Source organism: Thamnophis sirtalis, unplaced genomic scaffold (genome assembly GCF_051295495.1).
Source record: "Thamnophis sirtalis isolate CommonGarterSnake01/CBP01778 unplaced genomic scaffold, rThaSir2_p1.2 scaffold_13, whole genome shotgun sequence".
Classification (NCBI taxonomy): domain Eukaryota; kingdom Metazoa; phylum Chordata; class Lepidosauria; order Squamata; family Natricidae; genus Thamnophis; species Thamnophis sirtalis.
The window spans coordinates 8,873,363-8,892,991 of record NW_028261393.1 but is presented as its reverse complement, the minus strand read 5'-3'; the positions used below and the strand labels follow the sequence as shown (position 1 = coordinate 8,892,991).

Below are 19,629 nucleotides of genomic sequence, written 5' to 3'. Positions count from 1 at the left end.
TTGATTGATATCCAGCCCGCTAAGATGGAATGGATGATGTGATATTTTAATATTATATTTTTATTTTTACATTTTAAATGTTTCTTTGTCTTGTTGTGAGCCGCCCAGAGTCCCAATGGGAGTGGGCGGCATGCAAATTTTATTAAACTTGGAAACTTTAAAGCATTATGAGCTGTGGTGGCATAGTGGTTAGAATGCAGTATTGCAGGCTGCTGACTGCTGACTGCCGGCTGCCTGCAATTTGGCAGTTTGAATCTCATCTGGCTCAAGGTTGACTCAGCCTTCCATCCTTCCGAGGTGGGTAAAATGAGGACCCAGCTTGCTGGATACAATATGCTGACTCTGTAAACCACTTAGAGAGGCCTGTAAAGCACTGTGAAGTGGTATATAAGTCTAAGTGCTATTGCTATGGGGAAGCGCATATACATCTAAGCGCTATTGCTATTGCTTTTACTTTTATTATTGTATCCCATCAGTCATTCAAACTCACACCCACACACTTTGTGGTATGGATTGACTGCACTTTGGAGCAATGGGACGGGCACCAAATCAATAAACATCTTCCAAGATTGCCAAATCTTATTTCAAAGTCCCAGGAGGACTCACCAATATCCCAGGTATTTGGGATCATGGATGGATGGGTGGAAAACTTTTTGAAATATCTGAAAGTGTCACAAGTATCTGCAAAGGTGAGGCTACATTTCCGTGAAAACTGGAGTCAGAGCATTGAACACTGAATTATTGCTATTCAAGAAAAAGGGAGACTATTAAACTCAAAGCATTTCTTCTTCTCCTATGACTGATAAGGTACATAGATTTTTCTTGACCTCTGAATCAAGAGTGAGCAGCTGTCTCCTGGACATTAAATAAGAATGTAAATTATTCACTTCTGAGATCAAAGGAGACAGATGTTTATAATCTGAAACTTCTTAAGCAGTTCAAGGTAGTGTTGAGAACATTACTAAACATCTATTAAGAGCCACGGTGGTGCAGTGGTGAGAGTGCAGTACTGCAGGCTACTTCTGCTGACTGTTGGCTGCCTGCAATCTGGCAGTTCGAATCTCACCAGGCTCAAGGTTGATTCAGCTTTCCATCCTTCCAAGGTGGATAAAATGAAGACTCAGATTGTTGGGGGCAATAGGCTGACTCTGTAAACTGCTTAGAGCTGTAAAGCATTGTAAAGCGGTATATAATAAGTCTGCTATTGCTATTAAGCCTATAAGAGACTCTGATATGCAGAAAGATAACAGAACCATGGGATAAATATGCTTGTGACATTAAGCTCAAACTATGCTTAGATAATGGATTCTAACTACATTTTTGTTTACCCAGAATCAACTAAGCATTGATATGGCCCGAACTTCATTACAATATTGTAGGGAGGGCGGAATGATAATTTTCAGAGCACAATGATAAAGACAACATTCCATTATAATGCTGATCCTATTTATTTGCAGTTTTTTTTAGTAGAGGAAACCAGTTGTAACCAGTATTCACAACGAAGAGAAAATGTCCTCAAATCAACAATAAGAAATATTGCTGGAGTCATTTTCGGAAGAAAGTAGCATTTCCCCTATGGTCAAACATTAGGAAGAAATTATGGAAGCCAGAAAGAGAAAGTGTTGCAGGGGGATGTGGATTTTATTCTTGACAAATGCGGTTAGTGAATCTATAAAAACAAAACAGGAGTGAAGGTGAAACATTGGCATAAATAGTGTATGCACAACCCAATTAATTTTTCAGACTTTTGCCTCCAACCTCCCCTTACCCACAATGACAATGAACCTAATAATCTACATCAGTGTCCCCCCCAAATGTTTGGGACCGGTTCTATGCAGGGCAATTTTTCCACACACATGAGGGTTCCTGAAGGATCGTTGTTGTGGCCCGCCAGCAACCAGCAGAGCTGGCAGCAGAGTCGGACAGTGAGGAGGTTGGGGAGGAACATGGGCCTGTCCTGGGGTCTGGGGAAGGCTCAGACGAGGCCTCTTCATTGGAGGCAGAGATGGGGCCAAGGCCGTCTGACAGTTCTCAGCTGCCTTCAAAGCTAGACAGCAGTGAGGCAGAGGAACAGCTGGAGCCTGTTCCCAGTGTAACCATGCACACAGCTGCCTTCAAAGCTAGACAGCAGTGAGGCAGAGGAACAGCTGGAGCCTGTTCCCAGTGTAACCATGCACACAGCTGCCTTCAGAGATAGACAGCAGTGAGGCAGAGGAACAGCTGGAGTCTGTTCCCAGTGTAACCATGCACACAGCTGCCTTCAGAGCTAGACAGCAGTGAGGCAGAGGAACAGCTGGAGCCTGTTCCCAGTGTAAGCATGCACAGGGCTGCCAGAAGAAAAGAACAGCTAAGAAATCAGGGTCGACTTGGGAGTAAAACCATAGGTGAATGGCCCCTCCCATAGGAAACAAAAGAGGAGTGAAAGGAGAGTGGGGTTTTGCAGGAAACAATCCATTCATTCATTTCAGGAGTGCGAAGATCTGTCCATGAATCTCATAGACTCTCTGCCAAGTCTTTCCTTGCACAGCCCTGCCTTTGGAAAATATTTACATGGCAGCTTTCCAAGACAAATAAGGTCTGTGGTCATAAATTCACCTTTGAAAAACTGTTTACCAGGCCATTGCTGAATGTGAATGGGAGGAATTCAAATTCATTTTAAAAAAAGGAGTTTCGTTGGGACCAGGAATCTGCTTCGTGCTTTGGGGGGAAGCCTAGGTCACAACAGACCATTGTTCGTTTACCGCCAGGGTGTTGAGCACCCCTGATCTATATATTTGAAAGCAAGTTGTTGTAAAATCCCAGGAGAAATATGCACACAGTACATCTCTATTAAAGCAAAGCCTATCTGTCATACTCACTGGCATACATCTTCGTGCTGAGATTCCTTGATTTATATTACCTGGAAGGAAAAAAAATCAGAAAACTAATTCAGTGCAAAATCAAGGGAGTGTTCCTTCTATAATGGGCGTTACTAGGAATGAGTACTGTGTAATTGCTACCATACAGAATGATGGGGATTAATTGTCATTGTATTCCAATATTTGCTGAATTGATTCATCTCTAAAATATCCTGCAGGGCAGCCTCTGAATGATTCCAAAAGAGGCAAGATATATAAATGAGGCAATGCACAGTTTATATGACTCTTCCATCCTCTGCAGTTGCAGCCATATCAACCCTACACGTATCCACTTCTGGAGAAACCAGTATGTGGGTATTGGCATTTAACTCCTTAAAAACAAAACATCTCTGTGTTATTTGGAAGATGTAGACTGGCAAAGCCATTCTGAGTAGTAATTCCTAAGGAAAACTGAGTGAGAATTTCAGAGCATGGGAATAGCAATAGCACTTAGACTTGTATACCGCTTCATAGTGCTTTACAGCCCTCTCTAAGCAGTTTACAGTGCCAGCTCATTGCCTCCAGCAATTTGGGTCCTCGCTTTACCAACCTGACATCAGAACACCTAATTGGACGGTGTGACCTGGTCGAAGGAGGGGAGGATATTAACTCATTTTTGAATTAGATGAAATCCACGGAAACTAGCTAGAGTTGGTTTTGCTTTATGGGTGCCGAAATGATGTACTCAATAAAGTTATGCTTAAAAGGGATCTGATCATCTCGTCTTGAGGGCTCAGTTGGATTCATCAGTCGGGGCCTCAACACGGACAGCTTATAAATAGGGATGTTCTTTGAAGGACTTCCTCCAAAAGTTGTTATTTTTTTTTTCCATGGAGTAATGGATAGGCCAAAGCAGTCTTTTTCAACCTTGATGATTTTTAAGAGGTGTGGACGTCAACTCCAAGCATTAGTTCTAGGGAAAACTGAGCCAGCTTCAGTTTTTGCTAACTTGATCCTACATGTAAGTAGGGGAAAATATTCTTGACTTTAAGGGCCAGCAAAACCTTCTTCGCTTGCCTGCAAAGGAATAAGCCTTCAAGAACTGGTATACTTTCATACTTACTTGACCGTTAGAGAGAGAGGTGTCTTGCTAGGGCTACTAGATGTTCCAGATGGAGCAGACAGAGTCAATAAAGATGTACCAGAGGGTTGAGTACTGGATGAAAGTAAGGTAGCAGGGCGTTGTGCAGTGGAAACAGAGGAAGGTTTTGGAAGGACAGCAGAGGAAAGTTGTGTTGAGGAAGTAGAGGGAGGTTTTTGAACGGCAGAAGAGGGTTGTTGTTGTGCTAAGGCAGAGGAAACTTGTGCCATGGAAGAAGGGGGTTGTTGTGGTAAGGAAGCAGAGGAAAGTTGTGCTATGGAAGAAGGGGGTTTTTGTGCTAAGGAACCAGAGGAAAGTTGTGCCATGGGAGAAGTGGGTTGTTGTGCTATGATAGGATTCAGTGGTTGTGTTAAGGGAACAGAGGAAGATTGTGGAAAGGGAGCAGAGGGTTGTTGTGCTAAGGCAGGGGGAATTTGTGCAACGGCAGTAGAGAGAGATTGTGCAGAGGGAACTGGAGCACCAGGAGAATATTGAGAACCATAAACAGGCCCAGGTTGTAGTTGGGGAGCAGGCCCAGGTTGTGCTATGGAAAGAGGGGATTGTTGTGGTAAGGGAACAGAGGAAGATTGTGGAAAGGGAGCAGAGGGTTGTTGTGCTAAGGCAGGGGGAATTTGTGCAACGGCAGTAGAGAGAGGTTGTGCAGAGGGAACTGGAGCACCAGGAGAATATTGAGAACCATAAACAGGCCCAGGTTGTAGTTGGGGAGCAGGCCCAGGTTGTGCTATGGGAAGAGTGGGTTGTTGTGTTAAGGTAGCAGAGGGAGATTGTGGAGAGGGACCATAGGTTTGTTGTGCTAAGGCAGGGGGAACTTGTGCAACGGCAGTAGAGAGAGGTTGTGCAGAGGCAACTGGAGCAGCAGGAGAATATTGAGGACCATAAACAGGCCCAGGTTGTACTTGGGCAGGAGGGTAAGGTTGTGCAGGGAAAGGTCCTTGGGGAGCTGAACCAGGTGAATTATAGGCGACAGAATTAGGTTGATTCCAAGGGTTAGGCGCGGACTGCAGAACAGAAAAAAAAATGGAAGAAAAAATGAAGATATAGTCACACAAACACCACCAACTACATTGAAGCTTGTGGACGCATCTCTTTCCAGTGGCTGTCCAGCAGAGATGAGTTACATGATTTTTCCTCTGTCCTAGGAATTGACTCATTCTGCCCTCCTACTGTGGTGGATCACAGTTCTCACCAACATTATTTCCTGGAGCTGCCTGGAACTTGCATTCCCTAACATTTAACTAGTACAACTGACTTCCACAGCGTATTCTAAGAGTTGGGACTATCCCCAAATGATCCCATCTGGATTTCCTGTAAATAGCCAACCATGAAGGGTAGCCTTAAAAGGGGACAGGCTTATCACAACGCTAATTCTGAAGGACTTCAATCCATTGCAGGGAGCTGAATACATAGAAAACATTGGAAAGTTTAGTCTTCTGCAAGAGTTTGGGTTTTGGGGCTGTCAAGGGAGACAGATCTGCATCTCCAACTCCTTTCCAGTAAGCAGATGCTTCCAGCCTCCCTGCTCTGGCAGAAAAAGCTCCTATAAGTGATTACCCATATTTTGGGAGTATAAGACTCACCTGAGTATAAGATGCACCAAGATTTTGAAGAGGCAATTTTTTTTTAAAAAAAATTGCACTCTGCAGACCTTCCAAAAATGGCCCGTTTTTCACAAAAACGGACCCATGTTGTTGTTTTTTTTAAAAAAAATGGCATGCAAGGCCTTTAGGAGGCTTATAGAGTGCTCCTGGGGGCTGAGAGGGGCAAAAGTGAGCAAAAAACAGTCATGTTTTCACTCATTTCTGCCCTCCCCAGCCCACAGGCACTCTGAAAGCCTCCTAAAGGCTATGCATGTCCATTTTGGTGAAGGGGGTGGGGTTTCTAGAGGCAAAAAAAACACAACAACAACTGTATTCAATGTATAAGATGCACCCAGATTTCCAGCCTTTTTTTTTTTAAGGGAAAAAAATTCTGAAAAATACGGTAGCTGTGCTTGGCTAAACAAGATTCGGGATCTAGTTTCCTATGGATGAGAAGGTGATAACGAAAATATTAGAATGTGTAGAAATGAACAGATTAACATTAGCAATTAAGAAAAAAAAGCAAACTGAATATTATATGATTTGGGAAGTATTTTACCAATGGTTGGTCAAAAAAAAAAGGAGTTTGGAAATGAAGATAGCTAAAAAATAAGTAGATAACACTTAAAGATTTAAATAAGCTGAAAACTGTTGGTATGTGTATGATGAGAATAATGATGTTTAATGTTGATATTATTACTAGAAAATATTAAGAAGAAAAATGGAGAGTTCCATAACACTTAAATGCTCAATATATTATAATATTAAACTTAGGGAAATAATGTTAATAGGAATGTGGAAGATGTAGCAAAAGAGGAATGATGTTGCACAGAGATTTTTGTACCCAGATGACACACTGCATAAGAAAGATGGAATGTTTATTTTTGTAACTAAAATTAATTAAAAAGATTCGGGATCTAGTATCTAGTATGATTGTTATTCTAGATCCTAACCATAGCTGTGGTCGGGTGAAGAAGTAAAAAAATATATATTGAAATTAGTAAATACAAGGAGATGGCAGATGGATACTCCAAATCACTGTTGTTCTCATGTCTAGGATTTCTAGAACAGCATTAGTCATTTTGGCAACTTTAAGATGTCTGGACCTCAGCTCCCAGAATTCTCCAGCCAACCTTGTGGCTACTGAATCCTAGGAGAAGCTGGGAGTTGAAGTCCATACAACTTAAAGTTGCCAAAGTTGAGAATTACTCTCCGAGAGCAACAACAATTTTACTCAGTTACCCAGCACATATCTGGTTGTACAAAACTCAGATAAAATATAGGTAAAGGTAAAAGTTCCCCTCACAAATGCATTCTAAGTTGTTCCCAACTCCAAGCAAATAGTTATTTTTTTCCCTTTCCAATGCATTCATAGATATACATTCTTATAATTGCTATTTAACATTTATTCATTCATCATTAATCTCTATGCTCATTTTTACATATATGTATAATACAGTTTGGATCACTTTCTTGCCATGCCATGCCTCCATCTTATTTTGCAACAACCGTACTCCTTCTATCTTCTCAACCACCCTTCTTGTTCCTGACTCTAGGGGGTGGTGCTCATCTTCATTTCAAAGCTGAAGAGCCAGCGCTGTCCAAAGACGTCCCCGTGGTCATGTGGCCAGCATGACTAAACACCAAAGGTGCACGGAACGCTGCCCCCTTCCCACCAAAGGTGGTCCCTATTTTTCTACTTGCATTTTTACATGCTTTCGAACTGCTAGGTTGGCAGAAGCTGGGACAAGTAACAGGAGCTCACTCCATTACGCTGCGCTAGGGATTTGAACTGCCAAACTGCCGACCTTGCTGATCAACAAACTCAGCGTCTTAGCCATTGAGCCACCACGTCCCAGGATAAAATATACTGGAGAGTTAATGCCATGAAACAGGGGGGTATTTTTACAGAGATGATGCCATCATGAATCCAGAGTTACCGGGTTTCCCTGCAAATAAGACCCTGAATTACATTTCTGCCACCAAAAAAGGCACCAGGTCTTATTTTCAGGGGGATGTCATCCATTGACTCACCTCACTTGCGCACATTGCCCCTGGCCTCCTTTTCGCTGTTAGAGACCTTCAGGAACTTCTTCCTCCAGCAAGGCCAGCAAGGCTTTCCCGAAGGCCTCTCTAGCCGATAACAGAACTCTGGATCGATCTGGAGCTCTGTTATTGGCAGCAGAGGCTGTCAAGAAAGGCTTATCAGCTGCAGAAGAAATTGGCCATGGTGTGCAAGGCTGGGCTGCAATTGTCTAAAGGTAAGTAGTAAGGCAGTTCCACCCACCTGCATCCCCACCCTAACTTAATGTTTACCTGGTCTTAATTAGGGCTTATTTTGAGTTAGGGCTTATATTGGGCACACAAGTAAAAATCAAGCTTCTGAGTAAGTCGTATTATTGGGGAGACATGGTATGTGGAATTGTAGCGAGATACAGACCAAGAAACAATTTTTTCTCTACAGATCGTCCTTAACTTACGACCAATAAGCAACAGCAAACATCCTGAAAGATACTTAGGGCCTGGAGTCAAAGCTCCGATGGCCACCACCTTCCCCGACCAACAGTCACATCCTTGCTCAGCAACAGTTTTGCCCAAAAACGGATGTTTATTTCAAGTTTCTGGCAAAAAGAAAAAAGGTCCATTGCAAACAACGGGTTCTCTTAAGGACCGTAGTGTTTGCAAAATGAACGTGGCATTTGCTTTATGACCGTTGCAAAAGGGGTCTTAAAATCAGGCACGGTTACATGACTGGCATGAATTGCAATTTTAATCGCAGGCTCAATTATGGTCGTACGTTAAGGGCGACCTGGGTAACCAGGATACATGTGTAACAGTTGGGTTAGGAGGGGAGGGGGAAACAACAACAATTCCCGGTTTTGCGTTTGTTCTCTAGGAACGTAAGAAAAGACATTTTTTTGATATTTGGGGCCAGCAGAAGCTTCTCCCATCTCCAGATGGGTAGGCCTTCAAGGGAACCTGCCATACTTCCATACTCACTGTGCCAAGATTGGGTGGGGCAGCAGACCCAGATGATTGAGCAGGGAAAGATGAAGTTTGTTGAGCAGTACCTGGAGCAGGGTTGTTTTGTGGAGGATAGGATTGTTGAGGGTAGCCTTGTTGAGGGTAGCCTTGTTGAGGGTAGCCTTGTTGAGGGTAGCCTTGTTGAGGGTAGCTTTGAGGACCATAGGATGATTGAGGGTAAACTTGAGGAGGGTAAACTTGTGGAGGAGGAGGAGGAGGAGGAGGAGGAGGAGGATAGTATGGTGGAGGAGGATGATCGTGGTGGTGATGTGAATGATGATTGTGGTGGTTACGTGGCTGTAGAATTAAACCATCAGAACAGAAAAAAACCAAAGCGGGTCAGTAATCTCAATTGTTTTCCAACAATCGCCATTAAAGAAAACCCATCAACCATACTAAAGCCCGTGGCTGTGTCTCCTCCCAATAGCTGTCCTGCAGAGACGGGTGACATGAGTTTCCCTCTGTCCTAGGACATCGTCTCTTTCTCCCCTCCTATTTTGATGGATGACAGTTCCCACCACTGTTACATCCTGGACCTGCCTGGAACTTGCATCCCAAACATTTACCAGGTACAACTGACATATTTTAAGAGCTGGGATTGTTCCCGGTTCTCAGCTAGGTTCCTGTCAGCAATAAACCACTAAGTAACTTTAAAGAGTGACGGATTTACTATGGTGCCAACCCAGATGGACCTGAATTAATTTCAGCGCAAGGAGCCTAGTACATAGAAAACGTTGGGAAATTAAATCCGCTGCAAGGGTTTGGATTTGGGGCAGTGGTGGATTTCTGCTGGTTGTATCTGGTTCCGGTGAACCAGTAGCAGTAGGATCCGCTCACCCACCCGGACATCATTACCTCCCATTTTTGACACTCCGCGCATGTGTGGAAGGACCCGCATATGTGCAGAGGTGGCGCGTGCGCTCACGTTTGTGAATCGATAGTGAAGATAAGTTGATTTCACCCCTTATTTGTGGGGCTGTTGAAAGAAACATATATGAACCTCCAGCCTCCCCCAACTATCTGCCAGCAAGCAGATACTTCCAACTTTTCACTGCATTATTATAAGTGATCAGCTGTACTTGGCTAAATGACACAACTCTGTGGTCCTAGTTCAGGGGTGTTAAACTCACATTGTCACGTCGTCATCATGTGACGTATTGGGACTTTTTCCCCCTTTGCTAAACCAGGGGGTGACTCATCCAGTCGGTGGGCTGTGAGTTTGACACCCCTGTTCTAGACCCTACAGAGCACTGTCATATGTGGTTCAGTGAAGAAGATAGGTTGGTGGAAATTACTAGATAAGAGAAGTGGGGAGCTGGATAATCCAAATAAATACGTAAAGGTAAAGGTTCCCCTCGCACATAGGTGCTAGTCGTTCCCAACTCTAGGGGGCGGTGCTCATCTCTGTTTCAAAGCCAAAGAGCCAGCATTGTCTGAAGACGTCTCTGTAATCATGTGTCCAGAATGACTAAATGCCAAAGGCAAATGGAATGCTGTTACCTTCCCACCAAAGGTGGTTCCTATTTTTTCTACTTGCATTTTTACATGCTTTCAAACTGTTAGGTTGGCAGAAGCTGGGACAAGTAACTGGAGCTAATTGCATTACACGGCGCTAAGGATTTGAATCGCTGAACTGCCGACCTTTCTGATCAACAAGCTCAGCATCTTAGCCACTGAGCCGTCACATCCCATAACCCAAATAACTACAACTTTCATATCTAGGATCTGTCTAAAGAAATAAAAACTGCCTCCCGTTATCTCATGCATCTGTGCTCCTAGTGTAGTAGTTAAGGTGTTGGAGTAGAACCAAAGAGAAACCCTGGACCAAGTCTACTTTAAGCATGGTAATTCACCCCCTACACAGCCCTCTAATATCCCCTGCTATTTACTCCTCCTGCCAGTCTCTCCTCATAATTCAGCTACACGGCACAGGCAATTCCCATCAGCAAACAATCTACCAGATAATATAATATTGTTGTCTACGTTGGTGAAGTCAATGGGATTGCAGATGTTTTGAAGGAAAGACAATGTGGTCTCTTGTTGCAATGCGGGTTCATCGTGGATCTGTCTATGTGATCTACGCCTGCTATTTCTCATGATTTCTGTGCTCCCTTTCTCTAAGCAGATGGTTTCCCATTCTTGTTTTAGTTTTCCAATCCTTTTCTTCTCGTGTTTATAACACAGTTCCTTGTGCAGGGCATGCCACGGTGGATGTCTAGGGAGATTCTCAGTCATCTATGCTTTTTCTTCATCAGGCCACTTTTATTTGGATATGTCACCCAGGAGGTCAATCTTGGAGAATTGGTCTAGGGCAGAGGTGTCAAACTAGATTTCTCTCAGGGCAGATCAGGAGTGTAGTCCTCCACAGGCCAGCCAAGGGACGGAGAGGGAGGAGACAGGGTGGACACCTCCTACAGCACTCTGCTGACTAAAATGGGGTGCATGGGCCTTACACGGTTCCCCTGTGCCCCGTTTGGTTGGCAGAGAGCTGCAGGAAGCCATCCAGGGCGAAAATAGGATGAGGGGGAGCCCCCTCATGCAGCTCCCAGACCCCATTTTGGCCAGCCAGCAGAAGGCTGTAGGAGGCCTTCCAGGATGAAAATGGGGCACAGGGGCCATGCGCCAGAGGCACCATGAGCCAGTTGTTTGCTCAGCCCCACGGACCAGATTTAAGCACCTCACGGGCCGCATCTAGCCCGCGGGCCTTGAGTTTGACACCCCTGGTCTAGAGGAACCAAGCTCAAGCCTCCTTTTTTTTTAATCTACTGCTTGGCATGTTGTAACGTCCCCACCATCTTTTTGAACATGGTTACATAGCAATAAAAGGGGAAAGGGAAGTTGCAATAGCATCACACAGGGACGTAAGAACTGTCCAAGAAAGTTTGTGGGTTTAGCTTCTTCTACTCCTTTAAACTGTTTCTTTCATAATGGGATACATTTGAGATTCCAGAACAATTTTCAGAGCAAGGAGGAAAACATCTAAAGCTGGTAAAGGAAAGGTATCCTACTCACTCTTTGTCTCCCGCAAGGACGGACTGGACGATATTCATGGCCATTGTCATACTAAAGCAATGAAAAGAACAAGGAAAAAAAAACAGAGAGAAGATCAGTATACATTCCCTACACATAAAAAAATAAAAATTTTCTCCTAGGTATAATACCGGAGGGGTTTAAGAAAGATAAACTTTATCTAATTATACATGTACTAACGGTGGCGCGCATAACTTACATAAGCAGAGGCTTGGACTAGAAGGTCCCTTCCATCTCTGTTATTTTGGTGAAACTGTTACTCTGAAACAGTGGTGGGATTCAGCCAGTTTGCACCTATTCGGGAGAACCGGTTGGTAACTTTCTAAGTAGTTCGGAGAACCGGTTGTTGGAAGAAATCTTATTTTGTTTTTTCCCACTTTACAGGGCTAATCCTGTAAGGAAGGCAGGAAGGAAACATTCTGGTGTTGGTTCTAGCCTAATCTTTACTGTCCTGCTTACAGAAACTGCCTCTCCAAATTAGGCCTCCTCCAAATTCCATCCGCCGGCCAATGCCGACTGGCGACTACCCGGAGGAGAGCCTTCTCTGTGGCTGCTCCGACTTTCTGGAACGAACTCCCCGTGGAGATTCGAACCCTCACCACCCTCCAGGCCTTAAAACCTGGCTATTCCGACAGGCCTGGGGCTAAAGAGCTTCTGCCCCCTCCTTCTCGAATGGTATGGTTGTTGTGTGTTTTAAATTGTGTATTGTTTGTTTGTCTTTTATCCCCTGTTTGTACCTCCTTTCCCTTGACTGAGTTGTGAGCCGCCCTGAGTCCCCTTCGGGGAAAAGGGCGGCATATAAATGAAATAAATCCTAATCCTAATCCTCCCCGGTTCACCCTTATTCCATTGTAACAGCTAAGGCGAAGCGCCCATTGACCTGAGTGACCTTGAGTTGGCCATGCCCACCCAGTCACATGACCACCAAGCCCCACCTATCCAGATGGTCATTAGGGCAGACAACTGGTTGTTAAATTATTTGAACCCCACTACTGCTCTGAAAGCTTCTCTGACAGCTGGGCATATTTTTGATACCTTGGCATGGTCTTCCCATATCTATAATTCCTTCTCTGTTCCAATGAAGTTATGTGTCCCTTCATTGCCCCCATGGATACATTCTCTGTCTCTGTCTCTCTGTCTCTCTGTCTCTGCCTCTCCCTCCCTTCCTCCCTTTCTCTCTCTCTCTCTTTCACTCTCCCTCCTACCTTCCTTCTCTCTCCCTCTCCCTCTCCCTCTCCCTCTCCCTCTCCCTCTCCCTCTCCCTCTCCCTCTCCCTCTCTCTCTCTCTCTCTCTCTCTCTCTCTCTCTCTCTCTCTCTCTCTCCCCACACACACACACAAACACACACACACACTCTTACAGAGTGATCATATTGCCCCCAATATCCTCATTTTACCCACCTCGGAAGGATCAAGAACCTGAAAGGGATTTATTTGTTCTGGGTATCTTTTTTCCCTGAAAAGAAGACCTCCTTGCATAATAAGCCTAATCGAGCTTTTGCACTAAAATAAGCCCTCCCCAGAAAATATTGCAACACAGCTGCAGCCATCAGGTGACCACGCTCACCACCTTCTGCACCTCAAAAATAATAAGACCTCCCCGAAAATAAGGCCAAGTGCTTATTTCGGGGTGGGGTGGGGTCAAAAGAAAATAAGACCCTGTCTTATTTTTGGGAAAACACAGTATTTTGATATACAGGAGTATCTTTCCCCCATCCCCTAAGTTGTTCTTCTTAAAATTCAGGGTTCTACTCACATGGGCATCTATGCTGAGCACAGAAATCAACAAAGCAACACCGGCGAAGGACAGCTTCATTTTTCTCAACTTGAGGTTTCCTTCCCAAGATGCGAAAGTCGGTATGAACGGGTGGGTTAAGGATGGATCTTTATTGATGTGTCCTCCCAAGCCAGACTGCCCAAAAAGAAAGGAGCAATTGATGCCGTCTTCAAATTATCTTATCAATTGAGAAAGGTCAGAAGGATTAATTCCTCAAAAGAAAGGATCTAGTGCCAAGTTAAACTTGAGTGTTTTTCTTATACATAAATTTTTCATTTATTTATTTATGACAGCCAGGTGGCCAGAATCAATGAAATGGACAATGGGACCATTGGATACCTCTTTCTATGTAACAGAAAAACAACTGAGGATAACAGTTCAAAAGACAAATAAGAATTTGTATAATGTAAAAAAAGGTGACTCGGTGGCTAAGATGCTGAGCTTGTCGATCAGAAGGTCAGCAGTTTAGTGGTTCGAATCCCTAGCACCGGGTAATGGAGTGAGCTCCTGTTACTTGTCCAAGCTTCTGCCAACCTAGCAGTTCAAAAGCATGTAAAAAGGCAAGTAGAAAAATAGGCACCACCTTTGTTGGGAAGGGAACAGCGTTCCATGCGCCTTTGGTGTTTAGTCATGCCGGCCACATGACCACGGGGACATCTTCGGACAGCGGTGGCTCTTTGGCTTTGAAACAGAGATGAGCACCGCCCCCTAGAGTCGGGGACAAGAAGGGAGATTGGGAAGATAGAAGGAGTACGGTTGTTGTAAAATGGCAAGAACATGGCAAGAAAGTGATCCAAACTGAATTATACATATATGTAAAAATGAGTATAGAGATTAATGATGAATAAATAAATGTTAAATAGCAATTATAAGAATGTATATCTATTAATGCATTGGAAAGGGGAAAAAATAACTATTTGCATGGAGTTGGGAACAACTTAGAATGCATGTGTGAGGGGAACCTTGACCTTTACCTATATTTTATCTGAGTTTTGTACAACCAGTTATGGGCTGGGTAACTGAGTAAAATTGTTGTTGTTCTCGGAGAGTAATTCTCAACTTTGGCAACTTTAAATTGTATGGACTTCAACTCCCAGCTTCTCCTAGGATTCAGTAGCCATGAGGTTGGCTGGAGAATTCTGGGAGCTGAGGTCCAGACATCTTAAAGTTGCCAAAATGACTAATGCTGTTCTAGAAATCCTAGACATGAGAACAACAGTGATTTGGATTATCCACCTCCCATCTCCTTGTATTCACTAATTTCAATATATATATTTTTTTACTTCTTCACCCGACCACAGCTATGGTTAGGATCTAGAATAACAATCAAACTAGATACTAGATCCCGAATCTTTTTAATTAATTTTAATTACAAAAATAAACATTCCATCTTTCTTATGCAGTGTGTCATCTGGGTACAAAGATGTCTGTGCAACATCATTCCTCTTTTGCTACATCTTCCACATTCCTATTAACATTATTTCCCTAAGTTTAATATTATAATATATTGAGCATTTAAGTGTTATGGAACTCTCCATTTTTCTTCTTAATATTTTCTAGTAATAATATCAACATTAAACATCATTATTCTCATCATACACATACCAACTTTTTTCATCTTATTTATATCTCTAAGTATATTATCTACTTCTTTTTAGCTATCTTCATTTCCAAAGTCCTTTTTTGTTTGTCCAACCATTGGTAAAACACTTCCCAAATCATATAATATTCAGTTTGCTTTTTCTTCTTAATTGCTATTTTTCAGAGTCCCCCCCCCACACACAAAAAAAGAGGCTGAAAATCTGGGTGCATCTTATACACTGAATACAGCTTTTTTTGCCTCTAGAAACCCCACCCCCTTCACCAAAATGGAGGCTTTCAGAGTGCTCCTGGGTGCTGGGGAGGGCAGAAATGAGTGAATACTGGGCCATTTTTTGCTCAATTTTGCCCCCTCTCAGCCCCCAGGAGCACTCTATAAGTCTCCTAAAGGCCTTGCATGCCATTTTTTTTTAAAAAAAACACATGGACCTGTTTTTGTGAAAAACGGGCCGTTTTTGGAAGGTCTGCAGAGTGCAATTTTTTTTTAAAAAAAAATGCCTCTTCAAAATCTTGGTGCGTCTTATACTCAGGTGTGTCTTATACCCCCCAAAATATGGGTAATCGCTTATAGGAGCTTTTTCTGCCAGAGCAGGGAGGCTGGAAGCATCTGCTTGCTGGAAAGAAGTTGGGGAAGGCTGGAGATGCAGATCTGTCTCCCTTGACAGCCCCAAAACCCAAACTCTAAACTTTCCAATGTTTTCTATGTATTCAGCTCCCTGCAATGGATTGAAGTCCCTCAGAATTAGCGTTGTGATAAGCCTGTCCCTTTTTAAGGATACACTTCATGGTTAGCTATTTACAGGAATCCAGATGGGATCATTTGGGGATAGTCCCAACTCTTAGAATACACTGTGGAAGTCAGTTGTACTAGTTAAATGTTAGGGAATGCAAGTTCCAGGCAGCTCCAGGAAATAATGTTGGTGAGAACTGTGATCCACCAAAGTAGGAGGGCAGAATGAGTCAATTCCTAGGACAGAGGAAAAATCATGTAACTCATCTCTGCTGGACAGCCACTGGAAAGAGATGCGCCCACAGGCTTCAATGTAGTTGGTGGTGTTTGTGTGACTATATCTTCAATTTTTCTTCCTTGTTTTTTTTCTGTTCTGCAGTCTGTGCCTAATAATTGGAATCGACCTAATTCTGTCGCCTATAGCTCACTTGGTTCAGTTCCCCAAGGATCTTTACCTGCACAACCTTACCCTGCTGTCCAAGTACAAGCTGGGCCTGTTTATAGTCCTCAATATTCTTCTGGTGCTCCATTTCCCTCTCCACGACCTCTCTCTGCTCCCTTAGCACAAGTTTCCTCTATCCCATTAGCACAACCACCTTCTGCTCCCTTAGCACAGGTTTCCTCTGCTCCCTTAGCACAAGTTTCCTCTACTCCCTTAGCACAACCACCTTCTGCTCCTTTAGCACAGGTTTCCTCTGCTCCCTTAGCACAACCACCTTCTGCTCCCTTAGCACAAGTTTCCTCTACTCCCTTAGCACAACCCCCTCTGCTCCCTTAGCACAAGTTTCCTCTGCTCCCTTAGCACAACCACCTTCTGCTCCCTTAGCACAGGTTTCCTCTGCTCCCTTAGCACAAGCTTCCTCTACTCCCTTAGCACAACCACCTTCTGCTCCCTTAGCACAGGTTTCCTCTGCTCCCTTAGCACAACCACCTTCTGCTCCCTTAGCACAGGTTTCCTCTGCTCCCTTAGCACAACCACCTTCTGCTCCTTTAGCACAGGTTTCCTCTGCTCCCTTAGCACAACCACTCTCTCCTCCCTTAGCACAACCACTCTCTGCTCCCTTAGCACAAGTTTCCTCTACTCCCTTGGCACAATCACCCTCTCCTCTCTTAGCACAACCACTCTCTCCTCCCTTAACACAATCTCCCTCTGCTCTCTTAGTACAACCACTCTGCTCCCTTAGCACAAGTTTCTTCTACTCCCTTAGCACAACCACTCTCTGCTCCCTTAGCACAACCACTCTCTCCTCCCTTAGCACAACCACCCTCTGCTCCCTTAGCACAGGTTTCCTCTGCTCCCTTAGCACAACCACCTTCTGCTCCCTTAGCACAGGTTTCCTCTGCTCCCTTAGCACAACCACCTTCTGCTCCCTTAGCACAGGTTTCCTCTGCTCCCTTAGCACAACCACCTTCTGCTCCCTTAGCACAAGTTTCCTCTGCTCCCTTAGCACAACCACTCTCTCCTCCCTTAGCACAACCACTCTCTGCTCCCTTAGCACAAGTTTCCTCTACTCCCTTGGCACAATCACCCTCTCCTCTCTTAGCACAACCACTCTCTCCTCCCTTAACACAATCTCCCTCTGCTCTCTTAGTACAACCACTCTGCTCCCTTAGCACAAGTTTCTTCTACTCCCTTAGCACAACCACTCTCTGCTCCCTTAGCACAACCACTCTCTCCTCCCTTAGCACAACCACCCTCTGCTCCCTTAGCACAAGTTTCCTCTTCTCCCTTAGCACAACCACCTTCTGCTCCCTTAGCACAGGTTTCCTCTGCTCCCTTAGCACAACCACCTTCTGCTCCCTTAGCACAGGTTTCCTCTGCTCCCTTAGCACAACCACCTTCTGCTCCCTTAGCACAAGTTTCCTCTGCTCCCTTAGCACAACCACTCTCTCCTCCCTTAGCACAACCACTCTCTGCTCCCTTAGCACAAGTTTCCTCTACTCCCTTGGCACAATCACCCTCTCCTCTCTTAGCACAACCACTCTCTCCTCCCTTAACACAATCTCCCTCTGCTCTCTTAGTACAACCACTCTGCTCCCTTAGCACAAGTTTCTTCTACTCCCTTAGCACAACCACTCTCTGCTCCCTTAGCACAACCACTCTCTCCTCCCTTAGCACAACCACCCTCTGCTCCCTTAGCACAAGTTTCCTCTTCTCCCTTAGCACAACCACCCTCTGCTCCCTTAGCACAACCACCCTCTGCTCCCTTAGCACAACCACTCTCTCCTCCTTTAACACAATCTCCCTCTGCTCCCTTAGCACAACCACTCTCTGCTCCCTTAGCACAAGTTTCCTCTGCTCTCCTTCCACAATCTTCTTCTGGTTCCTTTGCACAACGCCCTGCTACCTTACTTTCATCCAGTACTCAACCCTCAGGTACATCTGGATTGACTCTGTCTGCTGCATCTGGAACATCTACTAGCCCTAGCAAAACAACTTTCCCTCTAAAGGTCAAGAAAGTATGAAAGTATACCAGTTCTTGAAAGCTTATTCCTTTGCAGGCAAGAGAAGAAGGTTTTGCTGGCCCTTAAAGTCAAGAATATTTTCTTACATGTAGGATCAAGTTAGCAAAAACTGAAGCTGGCTCAGTTTTCCCTAAAACTAATGCTTGGCGTTGACCTCCACACTTCTTAAAAATCATCAAGGTTGAAAAACACGGCTTTGGCCTATCCATTACTCCATGCAGGAAAATAGCAACTTTTGAAGGAAGTCCTTCAAAGAACATCCCTATTTGTAAGCTGTCCGTGTCGAGGCCCCGACTGATGAATCCAACCAAGCCCTCAAGACGAGATGATCAGATCCCTTTTAAACATAACTTTATTGAGTAGATCATTTCGGCACCCATGAAGCAAAACCAACTCTAGCTAGTTTCTGTGGCTTTCATCTAATTCAAAAATGAGTTATTTCCTCATATAGAAAAATAGGAACCACCTTTGGTGGGAAGGTAACAGCGTTCCGTGCGCCTTCGTTTTAGTCATGACTTTAGCCACATGACTACGGAGTTGAGCACTGCCCCCTACAGTCGGGAATGACTAGCACATATGTGCAACGGTGACCTTTACCTTATAATGTAATAAAGTACAGAGTTATGATGACTAATGAATAGTGTGGGAAGCGACCCAGCCCTTCCTAGAAAAATGAAATATTTAGAGGAATTTTTAAAAAGGCGGAATATTATATTTCCCTAAATGAGAAATGGAAAAATGGGGGTAGGGGTGGTTAGAGGCAGGAAGCAGTCTTTCTTAATAGCTCCCAGCAGATATTGGGTGCCCATTAAGAAAGATTGAGCCAGCCTATTCAGAAACCAATCCGTCTCCCTGCCCTCAAGCAGAAACTGAGAAGGCCACCTTTCAGAAATACATCTTTGGTAATCCACTCAAGACAGGATATTTTGAAACAAAGGCAGAATGGTAGGATTAGAAGCAGCCCAGAGCAGCCCAAAGCCCCCTCATTGTACCTATCAGCTTCTGCTTTGCTATTGCTTCAGCTGCCATGAAACGGGGAGGGAGGGCATGGTATTTGGGAGGGGTTACTCATTGTGCTGGTGGAAGTTTCTGGAGTCTACCGATTGATTGGACTACGCATGCGTGGGTGTTTCCCGCCAGCTCTAACGGCACCGACATTCCATCTTCGTAATGCCTTTTGAAGTTATCTTGCACCTGACATTTGGAAGACTTATGATTGGACTGGGTCTATGATGCCAAGGGGTGGGGAATGGGCTATTCTATATATCAACTGTTTTCGCGCCTAATTAACCAGACTTCGCTATGCATTGCCTTTAACCATTTTTAATTAGTAAAAGTACATTTGATTTCTACGCATGGAGTCTCATGGTCATTCTTTCCTAATTAACTAATGGAGAGGAGCTGACAGTACCACTCCTAGAACAGTCC

General features: G+C 44.2%; 1 long non-coding RNA gene across 1 annotated transcript; it reads right to left on the bottom strand.

Annotated features, from left to right (window-relative positions):
• Window positions 1-1,429: 1,429 nt before the first annotated feature.
• LOC148042995 (uncharacterized) lies at window positions 1,430-4,167 on the bottom strand. The gene is made up of 3 exons (XR_015698295.1): window positions 3,961-4,167; window positions 2,859-2,899; window positions 1,430-1,669 (listed from the first exon to the last, which is right to left on the bottom strand). It is a non-coding gene; the product is annotated as an uncharacterized LOC148042995 (long non-coding RNA).
• Window positions 4,168-19,629: the final 15,462 nt, after the last annotated feature.